Consider the following 11937-nt stretch of genomic DNA (forward strand, 5'->3'; position numbering starts at 1 on the left):
GGAGGCAGAGGTTGCAGTCAGCCAAGATCGTGCCACTGTACTCCAGCCTGGGGGACGGAGTGAGACTCCATCTCAATCAATCAATCAATAAAAGCCTCGCTTTCTCTCAGCAGCTGCCTTACCTTGATCTCCCCAGATACTGCAGGGTTCCCAAGCCAGTTTCAACATCCTGCCAGCGTGGCCTACTCCATCTGCAAACCGAAAACTAGCCAGAGGTCAGCAGAAGCAAAACACATTGTCCTCAGCAAAATTTTAACTGCAGTCACTTCTCAGGCTTATCTTTGGGGAAATCATCCTACCTGTTGCTTCATTTGCAGAATCACTTATATTCTATCTGTGGATTAACTAATTGTTAGCCATGAATGGCTTCCCATCTGATTCTTGCCTGTAGCCCCCAACCCCTCCTGGACTGTAAGTTCCATGCAGGCAAGGGAGTTTATCTCTGCTGTTCATAGTGGTATCTCTCAGACCTTATGCACAAACAGCACAGAACAGACCGCAATTTTTTTTTTTTTTTTTTTTTTTTTTTAGAAAGAATCTCACTCTTGTTACCCAGGCTGGGGTGCAGTGGCATGATCTTGGCTCACTGCAACCTCTGATTCCTGGGTTCAAGTGATTCTCCTGCCTCAGCCTCCCAAGTAGCTGGGATTATAGGCATGCATCACCACACCCAGCTAATTTTTTTTTTTTTAAGTAGAGACAGGGTTTCACCATGTTGGCCAGGCTGGTCTTGAACTCTTGGCCTCAAGTGACCCACCCACCTTGGCCTCCCAAAGTGCTGAGATTACAGTCATGAGCCACCATGCCTGTCGTCACAAATCATTTTTGAATGAAGAATAAATGGGTGCCATACACCCTCTGGTCCTGCTGGATCTCAGTCACTTGCGGTTCCTAAAGTTTGCACAAACAACACTTGTTTCTTACCAGAGACCACTGGGAGACCTGCTTCTCTTTCACAACCCTTATCATTAACCTTAGACATCACTACTGTTTTCTTCCACAGTCAAACAAAACAAGAAATGTGTTTCTCTTTCAAAATAGCAGCCCGGAATATGGACGAGGCAGCGCATCACTCCTTTGCTGGGTGTGTGAAACTAGTTTGTTATCTTTTTACAGCTTTTCTCTAAACTTGTCACCAAAAAGTCTCCAAGTCATAATTTCCTCATCTGTAGAAATAGAATAACTTTTAACTTTCTTTTTTTTGAGATGGAGTCTCACTCTGTTGCCCAGGCTGGAGTGCAGTGGACAGTGGTACGATTTCGGCTCACTGCAACCTCCACCTCCTAGGTTCAAGTGACTCTCCTGCCTCAGCCTCCAGAGTAGCTGGGATTACAGGCACCCACCATTATGCCTGACTGATTTTTGTATTTTTAATAGGAACGGGGTTTCTCCATGTTGGCCAGGCTGGTCTCGAACTCTTGACCTCATGTTATCCTCCTGCCTCGGCCTCCTAAAGTGCTAGGATTATAGGCGTGAGCCGCCTTTTTTTTTTTTTTTTTTTTTTGATCAGGAAACTTCACTAACAAGTTGTCCCTGAGATGCATCAATCTCCTTTTCCTTCCATACACCTATCAAATATTTATTGAAAGTTTGTGGCCGGGCATGGTGCCACTCGCCTGTAATCCCAGCTATTCAGGAGGCTGAGGTGGGAGGACCACCTAAGCCCAGGGGACAGAGGTTGCAGTGAGCCATAATCCCACCACTGCACTCCAGCTTGGGGCACAGAGCGAGACTTTGCCAAAAAAAAAAAAAAAGGTTTGATATAAGCCAGATTCTATGTTGTGCACACTGGCATTTATTGTCTCATCTAAAAAAATGAAATATATTAGTGTTTGTTCATTATAAAGAGAATACAAGGCCGGAGTGGTGGCTCATGCCTGTAATCCCGGCACTCTGGGAAGCCAAGGTGGGTGGATTACCTGAGGTCAGGAGTTCAAGACCAGCTTGACCAACATGGTGAAACCCCGTATCTACTAAAAATACAAAATTAGCTGGGTGTGGTGGTACATGCCTGTAATCCCAGCTACTTGGGAGGCTGAGGCAGGAGAATTGCTGGAACCTGGGGGGCAGAGGTTGCAGTGAGCCAAGATCACACCATTGCATGCCAGCCTGGGCAACAGGAGCGAAACTCCGTGTCAAAACAAATAAATAAATAAAGAATACGAAGTCACAATAGGAAGTTTGAAATATATACAATGCTATAAATAAGAATTACACATAATTACATCCAGAAAGAGTAACTGTTATCCTTTTAATATATTTCTGTCTGGGTTTTCTGTGTATATATGCATTTTCCATAGCTGAAGTAATAATTTACATACAATTTTGAAATGTTCTTTTTTCTCTCTTAACAATATATTTAGGTATTTTCCTGTAGTTCATAAAAAATTCCTTTTTTTTTTTTTTTTTGAGACAGAGTTTCACTCTGTCGCCCAGGCTGGAGTGCAGTGGTGCAATCTCAGCTCACTGCAACCTCCGCCTCTCAGGTTCTAGAGATTTTCCTGCCTCAGCCTCCCGAGTAGCTGGGATTACAGGCATGCACCACCATGCCAAGCTAATTTTTTGTATTTTTAGTAGAGATGGGGTTTCACCATGTTGGCCAGGCTGGTCTCGAATTCCTGACCTTAGGTGATCTGCCCGCCTCAGCATCCCAAAGTGCTGGGATTACAGGCGTGAGCCACCGCGCCTGGCCGAAATTCCTTATTTTTAACAGCTGCATAATATTTATTTAAACTTCTCCCTGATTTGGGGTATTTTGGTTGTTTCTAATTTCCTGACAGTATGGAAAAGGGAGACAGTGTATATATATCTTTATCCATAAATCTTTGTGAATATTTTTTATTTTTTCCATAGAAGCCCTAGATATGGAATTATAGGGTCAAAACACATAAACATTTTAAGCTCTTGAAATATTTTACGGCCAGGCGCCGTGGCTCACGCCTGTAATCCCAGCACTTTGGGAGGCCGAGGCGGGCGGATCACGAGGTCAGGAGATCGAGACCATCCTGGCTAACACGGTGAAACCTCCGTCTCTACTAAAAATACAAAAAAAATTAGCCAGGCAAAGTGGTGGGCGCCTGTAGTCCCAGCTACTCGGGATGCTGAGGCAGGAGAATGGCATGAACCCGGGAGGCAGAGCTTGCAGTGAGCCGAGATTGCGCCACTGCACTCCAGCCTGGGCGACAGAGCCAGACTCCGTCTCAAAAACAAACAAACAAAAAGAAATATTTTACAAAATTGCTTTTCAGTTAAGTTATATCAACTTATGTTCCCACTAATTGTATTTAAAATTGCCCACTGGAGCCGGGCGCAGTGGCTCACTCCTGTAATCCCAGCATTTTGGGAGGCTGAGGCAGGTGGATCACGAGGTCAAGAGATCAAGACCATCCTGGCTAACATGGTGAAACCCCATCTCTACTAAAAACACAAAAAATTAGCCGGGCGTGGCGGCACGTGCCTGTAATCCCAGCTACTCCGGAGGCTGAGGCAGGAGAATCACTTGAACTTGAGAGGCGGAGGCTGCAGTGAGCCAAGATTGTGCCACTGCACTCCAGCCTAGACGACAGAGCAAGACTCCATCTAAAAATAAATAAATAAAAATAAATAAAATTGCTCATTGGCTAGGCATGGTGGCTCATACCTATAATCCTAGCACTTTGGAAGGCCCAGGCCAGTGGATCACTTGAGGTTAGGAGTTCGAGACCAGCCTAGCCAACATGGTGAAACCCCATCTCTACTAAAAATACAAAAAATTAGCCTGGCGTGGTGGTGCACGCCTGTAGTCCCAGTTACTCGGGAGGCTGAGACAGGAGAATCGCTTGAACCTGGGAGGCTGAGGTTGTAGTGAGCTGAGATGGCACTACTGCGCTCCAGCCTGGGTGACAGAGCAAGACTCCGTCTCTAAATAAATAAATAAAATTGCCCATTTCTTTGCACTCCTGCCAGCATTGAATATTAGAACCTGAAATATATTTTCTAATTTATAAGGTGAAAATATTGTATATTATTTAACATTTTTATTTTTGAAATTACTAGGTAACCTAAACCCTTTAAAATGTAATAACACACACTTACACAGATATACGCATGGCTAATTACTAACCACTTTAATTTTCTCTTTAAGGAAATTTTCCCACAGACTTATTAGGGTTTTCTTATTAATCTGCGTGTACTCCTAAAGATGCAATTAACTCTTGGGTTTGTTATGCAGAGTTTTGTCATTTCAGATTTTTTTTTGTCTTTTAGAATTCTGTTTGCAATATTTTTAGTTACCAGAATTTTTAAAATTGTATGCAATCGAATCTAATGGTCATTTCCTTCCTGAGTATTCCATTTCTTTTCTTTCCTCACCTTGAGATCAAATAAATATTTGCCTATGTTCCCCTAATTTTAAAATTATTTTTTGTTTTTTTGAGACACGATCTCTCTCTGCCTCTAAGCTGGATTGCAGTGGCACGATCACAGCTCACTGCAGTCTCAACCCCCCCAGGCTTAGGTGATCCTTCCATCTCAGCCTTGTGAGCTGCTGGGACTACAGGCATGCACTACCACGCCTGGCTAATTTTTGTATTTTTTGTAGAGACGGAGGGTCTCATTATGTTGCTCAAGCTGGTCTCGAACTTCTGGGCTCAAGCAATCCTCCTGCCTCAGCCTCCCAAAGTGGTGGGATTACAGGCGTGAGACACCACGCTCAACCTTAAAATTATTTAATGTAGCTAGAACATCTTTCAGCATATAATGACAGGTAAGGGCTTAACTTGATTATCTTTTCGAATTACTACGTTTCTTACCTCCATTTATTGAGACTCCATCTCTTTTTCATTTATTTTTGATGACTTTTATCACATATGAAAGTGTACACTACCTTTTCCTGGGTTATATTGTTCTATTATGATACATTTCATCAGTACAGCCTTAGACTATGTTTCAATAATAAATAGGTCAATTTCCCATGTTTTTCTTCGTTTTCTTAATTTTGTTAACTTTTTTCACCTGTTATTTGTTCAATTTGTTCAGATACACTTCAAAATACTTTTATTTTAGCCTTATAGGGTAGGTGTTAATAGTCTTATTATATAGATGAGGAACTGAGGCTCAAAAAGGATAAACAGCTTAAGGTAATAACAAATCATGTCTTTTACATCTCCCCTGTCAGATGCAAACTGCTGTCGATTTTTTAGTAAAGTTATGAAATTTTCTTACCTTTCTTTCTCCTTTCCTGTCTGCTTCCCTCTAGTGGTCACGATATATATTACAATATAGTACAGTTTCTGAAGTCAATTTTTTTTTTTTTTTGAGACGAGTCTCGCTCTGTCGCCCGGGCTGGAGAGCAGTGGCGCGATCTCTGCTCACTGCAAGCTCCGCCTCCCGGGTTCACGCCATTCTCCTGCCTCAGCCTCCGGAGTAGCGGGGACTACAGGCGCCCACCACCACGCCCACCTAATTTTTTGTATTTTTAGTAGAGACGGGGTTTCACCGTGTTAGCCAGGATGTTCTCGATCCCCTGACCTCGTGATCCACACGCCTCGGCCTCCCAAAGTGCTGAGATTACAGGCGTGAGCCACTGCGCCCGGCCCTGAAGTCAATTTTTTTTTTTTTTTTTTTTTTTTCTTTTTCGGGAGAACGGGGTCTCGCTATATTGCCCAGGCAGGTCTCGAACTCCTGGGCTCAAGCTATCCTCCCGCCTCTTGCCTCCCTGAGAGCTGGGATTACAGGCGTGAGCCACCGCGCCCGGCCACTGAAGTCAATTTTATACAGTAATTAATATGCTCCTTTATAATATAAAAAGACATAGCTTTTTTTTTTTTAGCTTACTTTAAAATTCTTCACCTATATAAAGTTCATTAATATTTCTTTAATATTTGGGGGTCATGTATTATCAGGATTTTCTTGGCAAAGACCAGCCTCAGAAAACATTTATGAAAAAGTCAAGTGACATTACAGTGAAATTTTAAAAATTTCATAGGTTTTAAAACTGTAACAATACAAAGACCCTCCAGATATTTCTTTGTTCATTTATTTTCCTATGGACATTATCTAAGTACTTTCATAAATAACTATCTTTATTTAGTTATTTTTGAGACAGATCCTGTCACCTAGTCTGGAGTGCAGTGACGTAACCTCGGCTCACTGCAACCTTCACCTCCTGGGTTCAAGCAACTCTCCTAGCTCAGCCTCCTGAGTAGCTGGTATTACAGGCATGTGCCACCACGCCCAGCTAATTTTTGTATTTTTGGTAGAGATGGGATTTCGCCATGTTGGCCAGGCTAGTCTCGAACTCCTGACCTTGGGTGATCTGCTTATCTTGGCCTCCCAAAGTGATGGGATTACAGGCATGAGCCACCGTTCCCGGCCAAATAACCATCTTTAAATTTCCCCCTGTAAACCATTTCTTTTCCTCTGACCTGGCTTCACTGTCCTTTCTCACTTTTTAGTCCCTTTGTGCGTACAGTTGTCATAAAGGTGCATAGGCCAGGGGTCATTGGGGCGGTAGGCCAGCCTGATCTAACTTTCTGGCCAGGTCTGTGCCAGGCCACAGGAGGGCCACCTGATCATAATTCCCATAAAGATTTAGGACATGCTAGCAGGGGCTGGCCTCACATCCCTAACTGCCTGTTGATTGAAGCCTTCTCAGTCTCATTTTCTTCCTTGTTCATTTTCTGCTTCTATTTTTCTGCCTTTTTCTTTTCCCTTTCTTCCTTGCTAACCCCATCATCCTTCAATCTCATCCCTCTCATTTCTTTTTCAGCTGCAAGAAAAGGCACCATAAAAGTTTAACCAAGCAAAAAGAATAATAATAAAAAGAAAAATAATTCTAGAAAGCATTTATCAACATTTATCAAAATTATTTATCATTTATCAAAATCAAGGGAAAAATTTTTTTTTCTCGATCTGATTTCCTTAAAGGGCCAGGTGTGGTGGCTCATGCCTTTAATCCCAGCACTTTGAGCGGCCCAGGGGAGAGGATCGCTTGAGCCCAGAAGTTTGAGACTACTGTGGGAGTGAGACCCTGTCTCTACAAAAAGAAAAATAAAAAATTAGCCAGGCATAATGGTTCATGCCTGGAGTCCCAGCTTGGGAGGCTGAGGCAGGAGAATCACTTGAGCCCAGGAGTTGGAGGCTGCAGTAGGCTACAATCTCACCACTGCACTCTAGCCTGGGCAACAGAACAAGGCCCTGTCTCAAAAAATAAAATAAAATGAAGTCCTTAAAGACAGCAGCTGCTATATTACCTGTCACCTATAGGTAGGTGTTTAATATTACCATTTATTATGTCACTTCATTATAAATGTGTTCATATTTAACACAACATGAGACAAAAATGTAAGGGGGAAAATAAAAGAACATAACCAGAAAGCTTAGGTTTATTATTCACTGAGGATTAAGGATTGTCAGAGTTGATTGTCTCCTGGATTTTGTTCAGAAAGAGAGGATAATAATACTGACCCAATTAAGTAGCAAGTTGGGTAGATTAAAGTGCTTTGTAAACATTAATTAAAGATGCAGGGAGTTAGGTGAGGCCAATGTGTTATTAGAGGAAAAGTTTTCTTCCCTTTAATCAGGTATCTCTTTCTGGGGAGGGCAAAGAAATGACCTCAGGACTAAGGCATTGGGGCTGAACCCTGAGTGGGGCCAGTGACTCAGTCATTCTGTGCAACCACTTCCTTCTTAGTTTTCTGTAAAATGGGAATCAATACAAACATTTTGGGAATCTAGGTTGTTATAACGTTTGCCATTTGAGTATATAACAAACCCTACAATTAATACAACCCCATAACCCTTGCTTTCTCCCTGCCTACTGAGTTAAACCCAGTAACATTAACTTCCACCAACTTCCAAAAGCCTTCCGCAACCAGCTATTAACCTTAGGAGATATTTCCACGGTGATAGCCTGAAGAAGAAAATGCAGCGAGCCGTGGGGTCAAAAATTCTCCCATGAGTTTCTTCAGCTGTGTGAACCTCAGCTTTCCTGCTCTGTAAAATGGGGTTAAGAAACCAGAAAACCATTTTAAGGATTAGATGAAATAATGTATGTGGTGTATGCACATTAAATGCTGTGTCTGAGGGTACAGGTATGCAGTAAGTTGCATCAGCATTATTAAGTATAAAATAGCCTCTCAAAGCTGACCATAATAAAAAAGAAAAGAAAAAATTAAAGGCCAGGTGCAGTCCTGTAATCCCAGCACTTTGGGAGGCTGAAGTGAGAGGATCGCGTGAGCCCAGGAGTTCCAGACCAGCCTGGGAAATATAATGAGACCCCACCCATCTCTACAAAAAATTTTAAAATTAGCTAGTGTGGTGGCGTGCACCTGTGGTACCAGCTACTCGGGGGGCTGAGATGGGAGGATCACTTGAGCTTGGGAGGTGGAAGTTTGGAAGTTGCAGTGAGCCAAGATGGCACAACGTGCACTCCAGCCTGGGCGACACAGCAAGACCCTGTCTCAATAAAAATTAGATTAAATTAATGTCCCATCTCTTGCAAGCTTCAGACACACATCCCTATTGCTTTTCTCCGCGTGGGTCGCTCGGCGATGGGGTTGGGGATTTTCACGGTGATGTCCCCCAACTCGAACTTCACACCTTGACCGAGGGCCCCCGGGAGGCGGCCGCGAGGACCCCAGCGCGGCGGGGCCTGGCCCTTTAAGCGTTGCGGGCGCGCGCAGTGCGTGCCTGAGGATCGCGAGTCCCGGCGGCGCGAGCGCGCACGGGTGGGCGCGCACGGGGAGAACGCGCGGTGGGACGGCCCGGGACAGTCTGCGCCGGACGGGCGGCGGCGTGAGGGCTCCGGGTCGCTGGCTGTGGGGACACCTCAGTCCCGGAGTAGGGGTCTCCCGCGAGGTGAGTGTGGCCCTAGGACTCCGGGCAGGGCTGGAGCGACGGGAGGGCGTCCTGGCGGCGGTGGCGGCACTCGGGTCTGGCTAGGACGCGGGCGGGTCGGGCAGCGAGGGGGCGCCGGACCCTGCCTTGCGCGCTCCTCGCTCCGACTGGGGGAGCCCGGCGCCGCCGCAGAGGCCACCTGGTGCCCGACCCGCGACCCCGGGGCGTCGCTGCCTTCTCGGGGACCTCGGAGTCGGGGCGCGGCGGGGAGCGCGCTAGGTTCCGAGTCTGGGGCTATCCTGGGGGCGCAGGGGTGGAGGCGGGTTTCCCAGCCTTGGGCGCAAAGCGTCCCCGCTGTCCCCACCGCTCGTCCCCCCAACCCGGGACCCCTGTCCTTTGCGCCGTGGGACCCCCATGCGGCCTCGGGGAGAGGGTGCGGGTCCGACACGGCGGGCGGAGCCACCTGTTCCACTCGGGCCCCCAGGTCCTGGAATCACGCGGGGATGTGCAGGGTCTGCCCAGCCCAGCGCGGCGGGAGGGACTAAAATAGAGGAGAAAATGTGTCCCGTGTGATGAAATTGAAAAGGCAGTAAAATAAACTCCAGTATTTCTCCAAGGCTTTGAAAGTTTCCCAGTATTGTTTTACGGAGTCTAAATTTAAGCATCTAGTTGTTTGGTGTATTTTTTTTTTTTTTCCTTAACCGCAGGAACTAACCTCAAAACTTTTAACTCTTTACCAGAACCTAGTGCGTGCAGTGCAGAAAAAGTGAATGAAAGAAAATGACTGTGTGTGTGTTTTTCCACCCTAAACAGAGTAAAATGTTCAGATCTGTAGGAAGAAGGTTCTTTCTGGCTCCAATTTTAACGGAGAATATTTTTAAAAAATCGATATTTCTGAAAGGTATCGAAAGACCAAACCAGGCATACGTGGAAACTTGAGGGAAATATTCATAGGAGAAAACTTTATTAAAAATACTTTTTACATTATTTTTTTAAAACACTACATAAAAGTGCCCCAGCATGCACTAAAAAGTTTGCCCTCCAAGTTCCGTGTCTGAATGTTACTGATTGTTTTTCTAGGTGGAGGAGGTATTTTCGTTCATGAAGCCAGTGTGGAAATACAAACAAATGCCCTATTGACTTGGGATTGGGTGGGAAGGATGGAAGTTGTCTAAAATCTTTCTTGCCAAAGTTGACAGCGTATGTATGGAATCTTGTGTGTTTTCTTGTCCAGACTAGTAATAGCCACGTTAAAGTGACTATATTCCTTGGTAACAGCACTTCAAATGAGCTTTCTTTGGAAATTTTAGGTGCTGATGATTTAAAAGTAACACATTTTCTCCATTACTAGAAATCAGAAATCCAAAATTAGAGTGATAGTGGAGCGAAGGCTGGAAAGAGGAGCGATGCTTTTAGGAAGGTCTGAGCGTGTTTGAATCTGTGGTTGCTGGGGGTAGGGGAGTTGCCCATTAATTCATTCAGGAATATTTGTAGACTGACCACCTACAGCGCGCAGAGCCGTGACTGGTCATCCAGCCTACAGTCATTTCTAGATAACAGCCACATGGCCCAAACTGATTAAAACCAGATCAAGCAAGCCTTCATCAGCAGCTGAAGAGATACCTGGCCTTGGTTCCAAAGTTCTCAGACACCCAAGGCGCCCAGAGTTGGCACTGTGTGTTGATTTGGAAGATCATCTCAGATAACTCCAGGAGTGGAGCCTGGAAACCTGAAGGGGGAGAGAGGAAGGGCCTGCGTAGAGCAGAGCTGAGAACCCGGGAGCCTCTAGAACTAGAAGTTCAAGTGCATCTTATCTGCAGTGTTGTGGGACAGCTGCCAGTGGCACAGAGGCCATTCGGGAGGTGCCAGGGGAATCCTAGGAGCATCCCAGAACCTGAGCTCTTTCCTTTGACGGTGAAGGCCATCGTTGCGTTTCACTTTCCTTTGCACTTGGTGGCTTGCTTCCTAGATGCCTGTGTGCTCTAAGAAGAGGGCCTTGCAATTCCGCCCCTGACTGACTGCAGCCATCCCGCTCCACTCTGAGGGGTCTCCTGGCCACCATAGGAAAGCCTGTGTTCATGGAGGCACTGCCCTCTGCACGGGTTATGTCCAGCCAGTGGCATCAACAGCCTGTGTCTGCGGAACCCACAGTGAAGCTGCCGCTCTCCGTAATGCCCTTGTCCCCTTTCTAGACTGGCAGCATTCATCTTGAAACCTAAGAGTATTTTAAGAAAGTTGGTGCTGGGTTTCTAATCTGTGCATTCAGGATTGGCAGGGAAGGACCCTATGGGGAGAGCATTCTGCCTTGTCAGACAGGGATGGGGGAGCTCTTCGTGAACGTGCCTCTTCGGACTGGGTATTGCCAGAGACTGTAGCACTGTGAAGACTTGATGCTGTTTATCTTTTTTATTATAGTCAAATACATAGAACATAAAATTTACCACTTTAAAGTGCACAAATCAGTGGCATTAAGTACATTCCATTCCCAGTGTTATGCAATCATCACCGCTATCAAGTTCCAGAACTTTTTCATCACTCCAAAAGGAAACCCATTAAGCAGACGATTCCCATTCCCCTCTCCCAACCTCTGGCAACCACTGATCTCCTTCTGTCTCGGTAGACTTGCCCCTTCTGGATGTTTATACAGATGGAATCTTAAAATCTGTGGCCTCTTGTGTCTGGCGTCTTTGACTTAGCACAGTGTTTTTCAAGGTCTGTCCATGTCATGGCGTGTATCATTGCTTCTCTCCTTTTTATGGCTGAATAATGTTCCATTGTGTGGACAGATCACATTCTATTTACCCATTCATCAGATGAATGACTTTGGGTTGTTTCCACCTTTTGGTTATTGTGAATAGTACTGCTATGAACCGTTGTGTACAAGTTTTTGTTTGAACACCTGTTGTCAATTCTTTTGGGTCTGTACCTGAAAGTAGAATTCCCGGGTCATATGGTAATTCTGTGATTAACTTGCTGAGGAGCTGCCAACTGTTTTCTATAGCAGCTGTACCATTTTGTGTTCCCACTAGCAACGTGTGAGGGTTCTAGTTTCTCAACATCCTTGTCAACCTACTTGTTATTTTCCCCCGCCTTTTTATTTATTTATTTATTTTTTGAGAC

The 11937-nt window shown here is 45.2% G+C and overlaps 1 protein-coding gene across 2 annotated transcripts in view; it reads left to right on the forward strand.

The window, feature by feature from the left end:
* The first annotated feature begins 8723 nt into the window (after positions 1-8723).
* The window catches only part of PROSER2 (proline and serine rich 2), a 49359-nt gene continuing 46145 nt past the window's right edge, over positions 8724-11937 (forward strand). Inside the window, exon 1 of one of the 2 annotated variants that reach the window (XM_058431556.1) lies at positions 8724-8838. The gene's annotated coding sequence lies outside the window, so the exon portion shown is untranslated. The remainder of the gene's footprint in view (positions 8839-11937) is intronic. The other variant, XR_009211111.1, reaches the window with a different exon arrangement.

This window comes from Hylobates moloch, unplaced genomic scaffold, assembly GCF_009828535.3.
Source record: "Hylobates moloch isolate HMO894 unplaced genomic scaffold, HMol_V3 SCAFFOLD_2, whole genome shotgun sequence".
NCBI lineage: Eukaryota > Metazoa > Chordata > Mammalia > Primates > Hylobatidae > Hylobates > Hylobates moloch.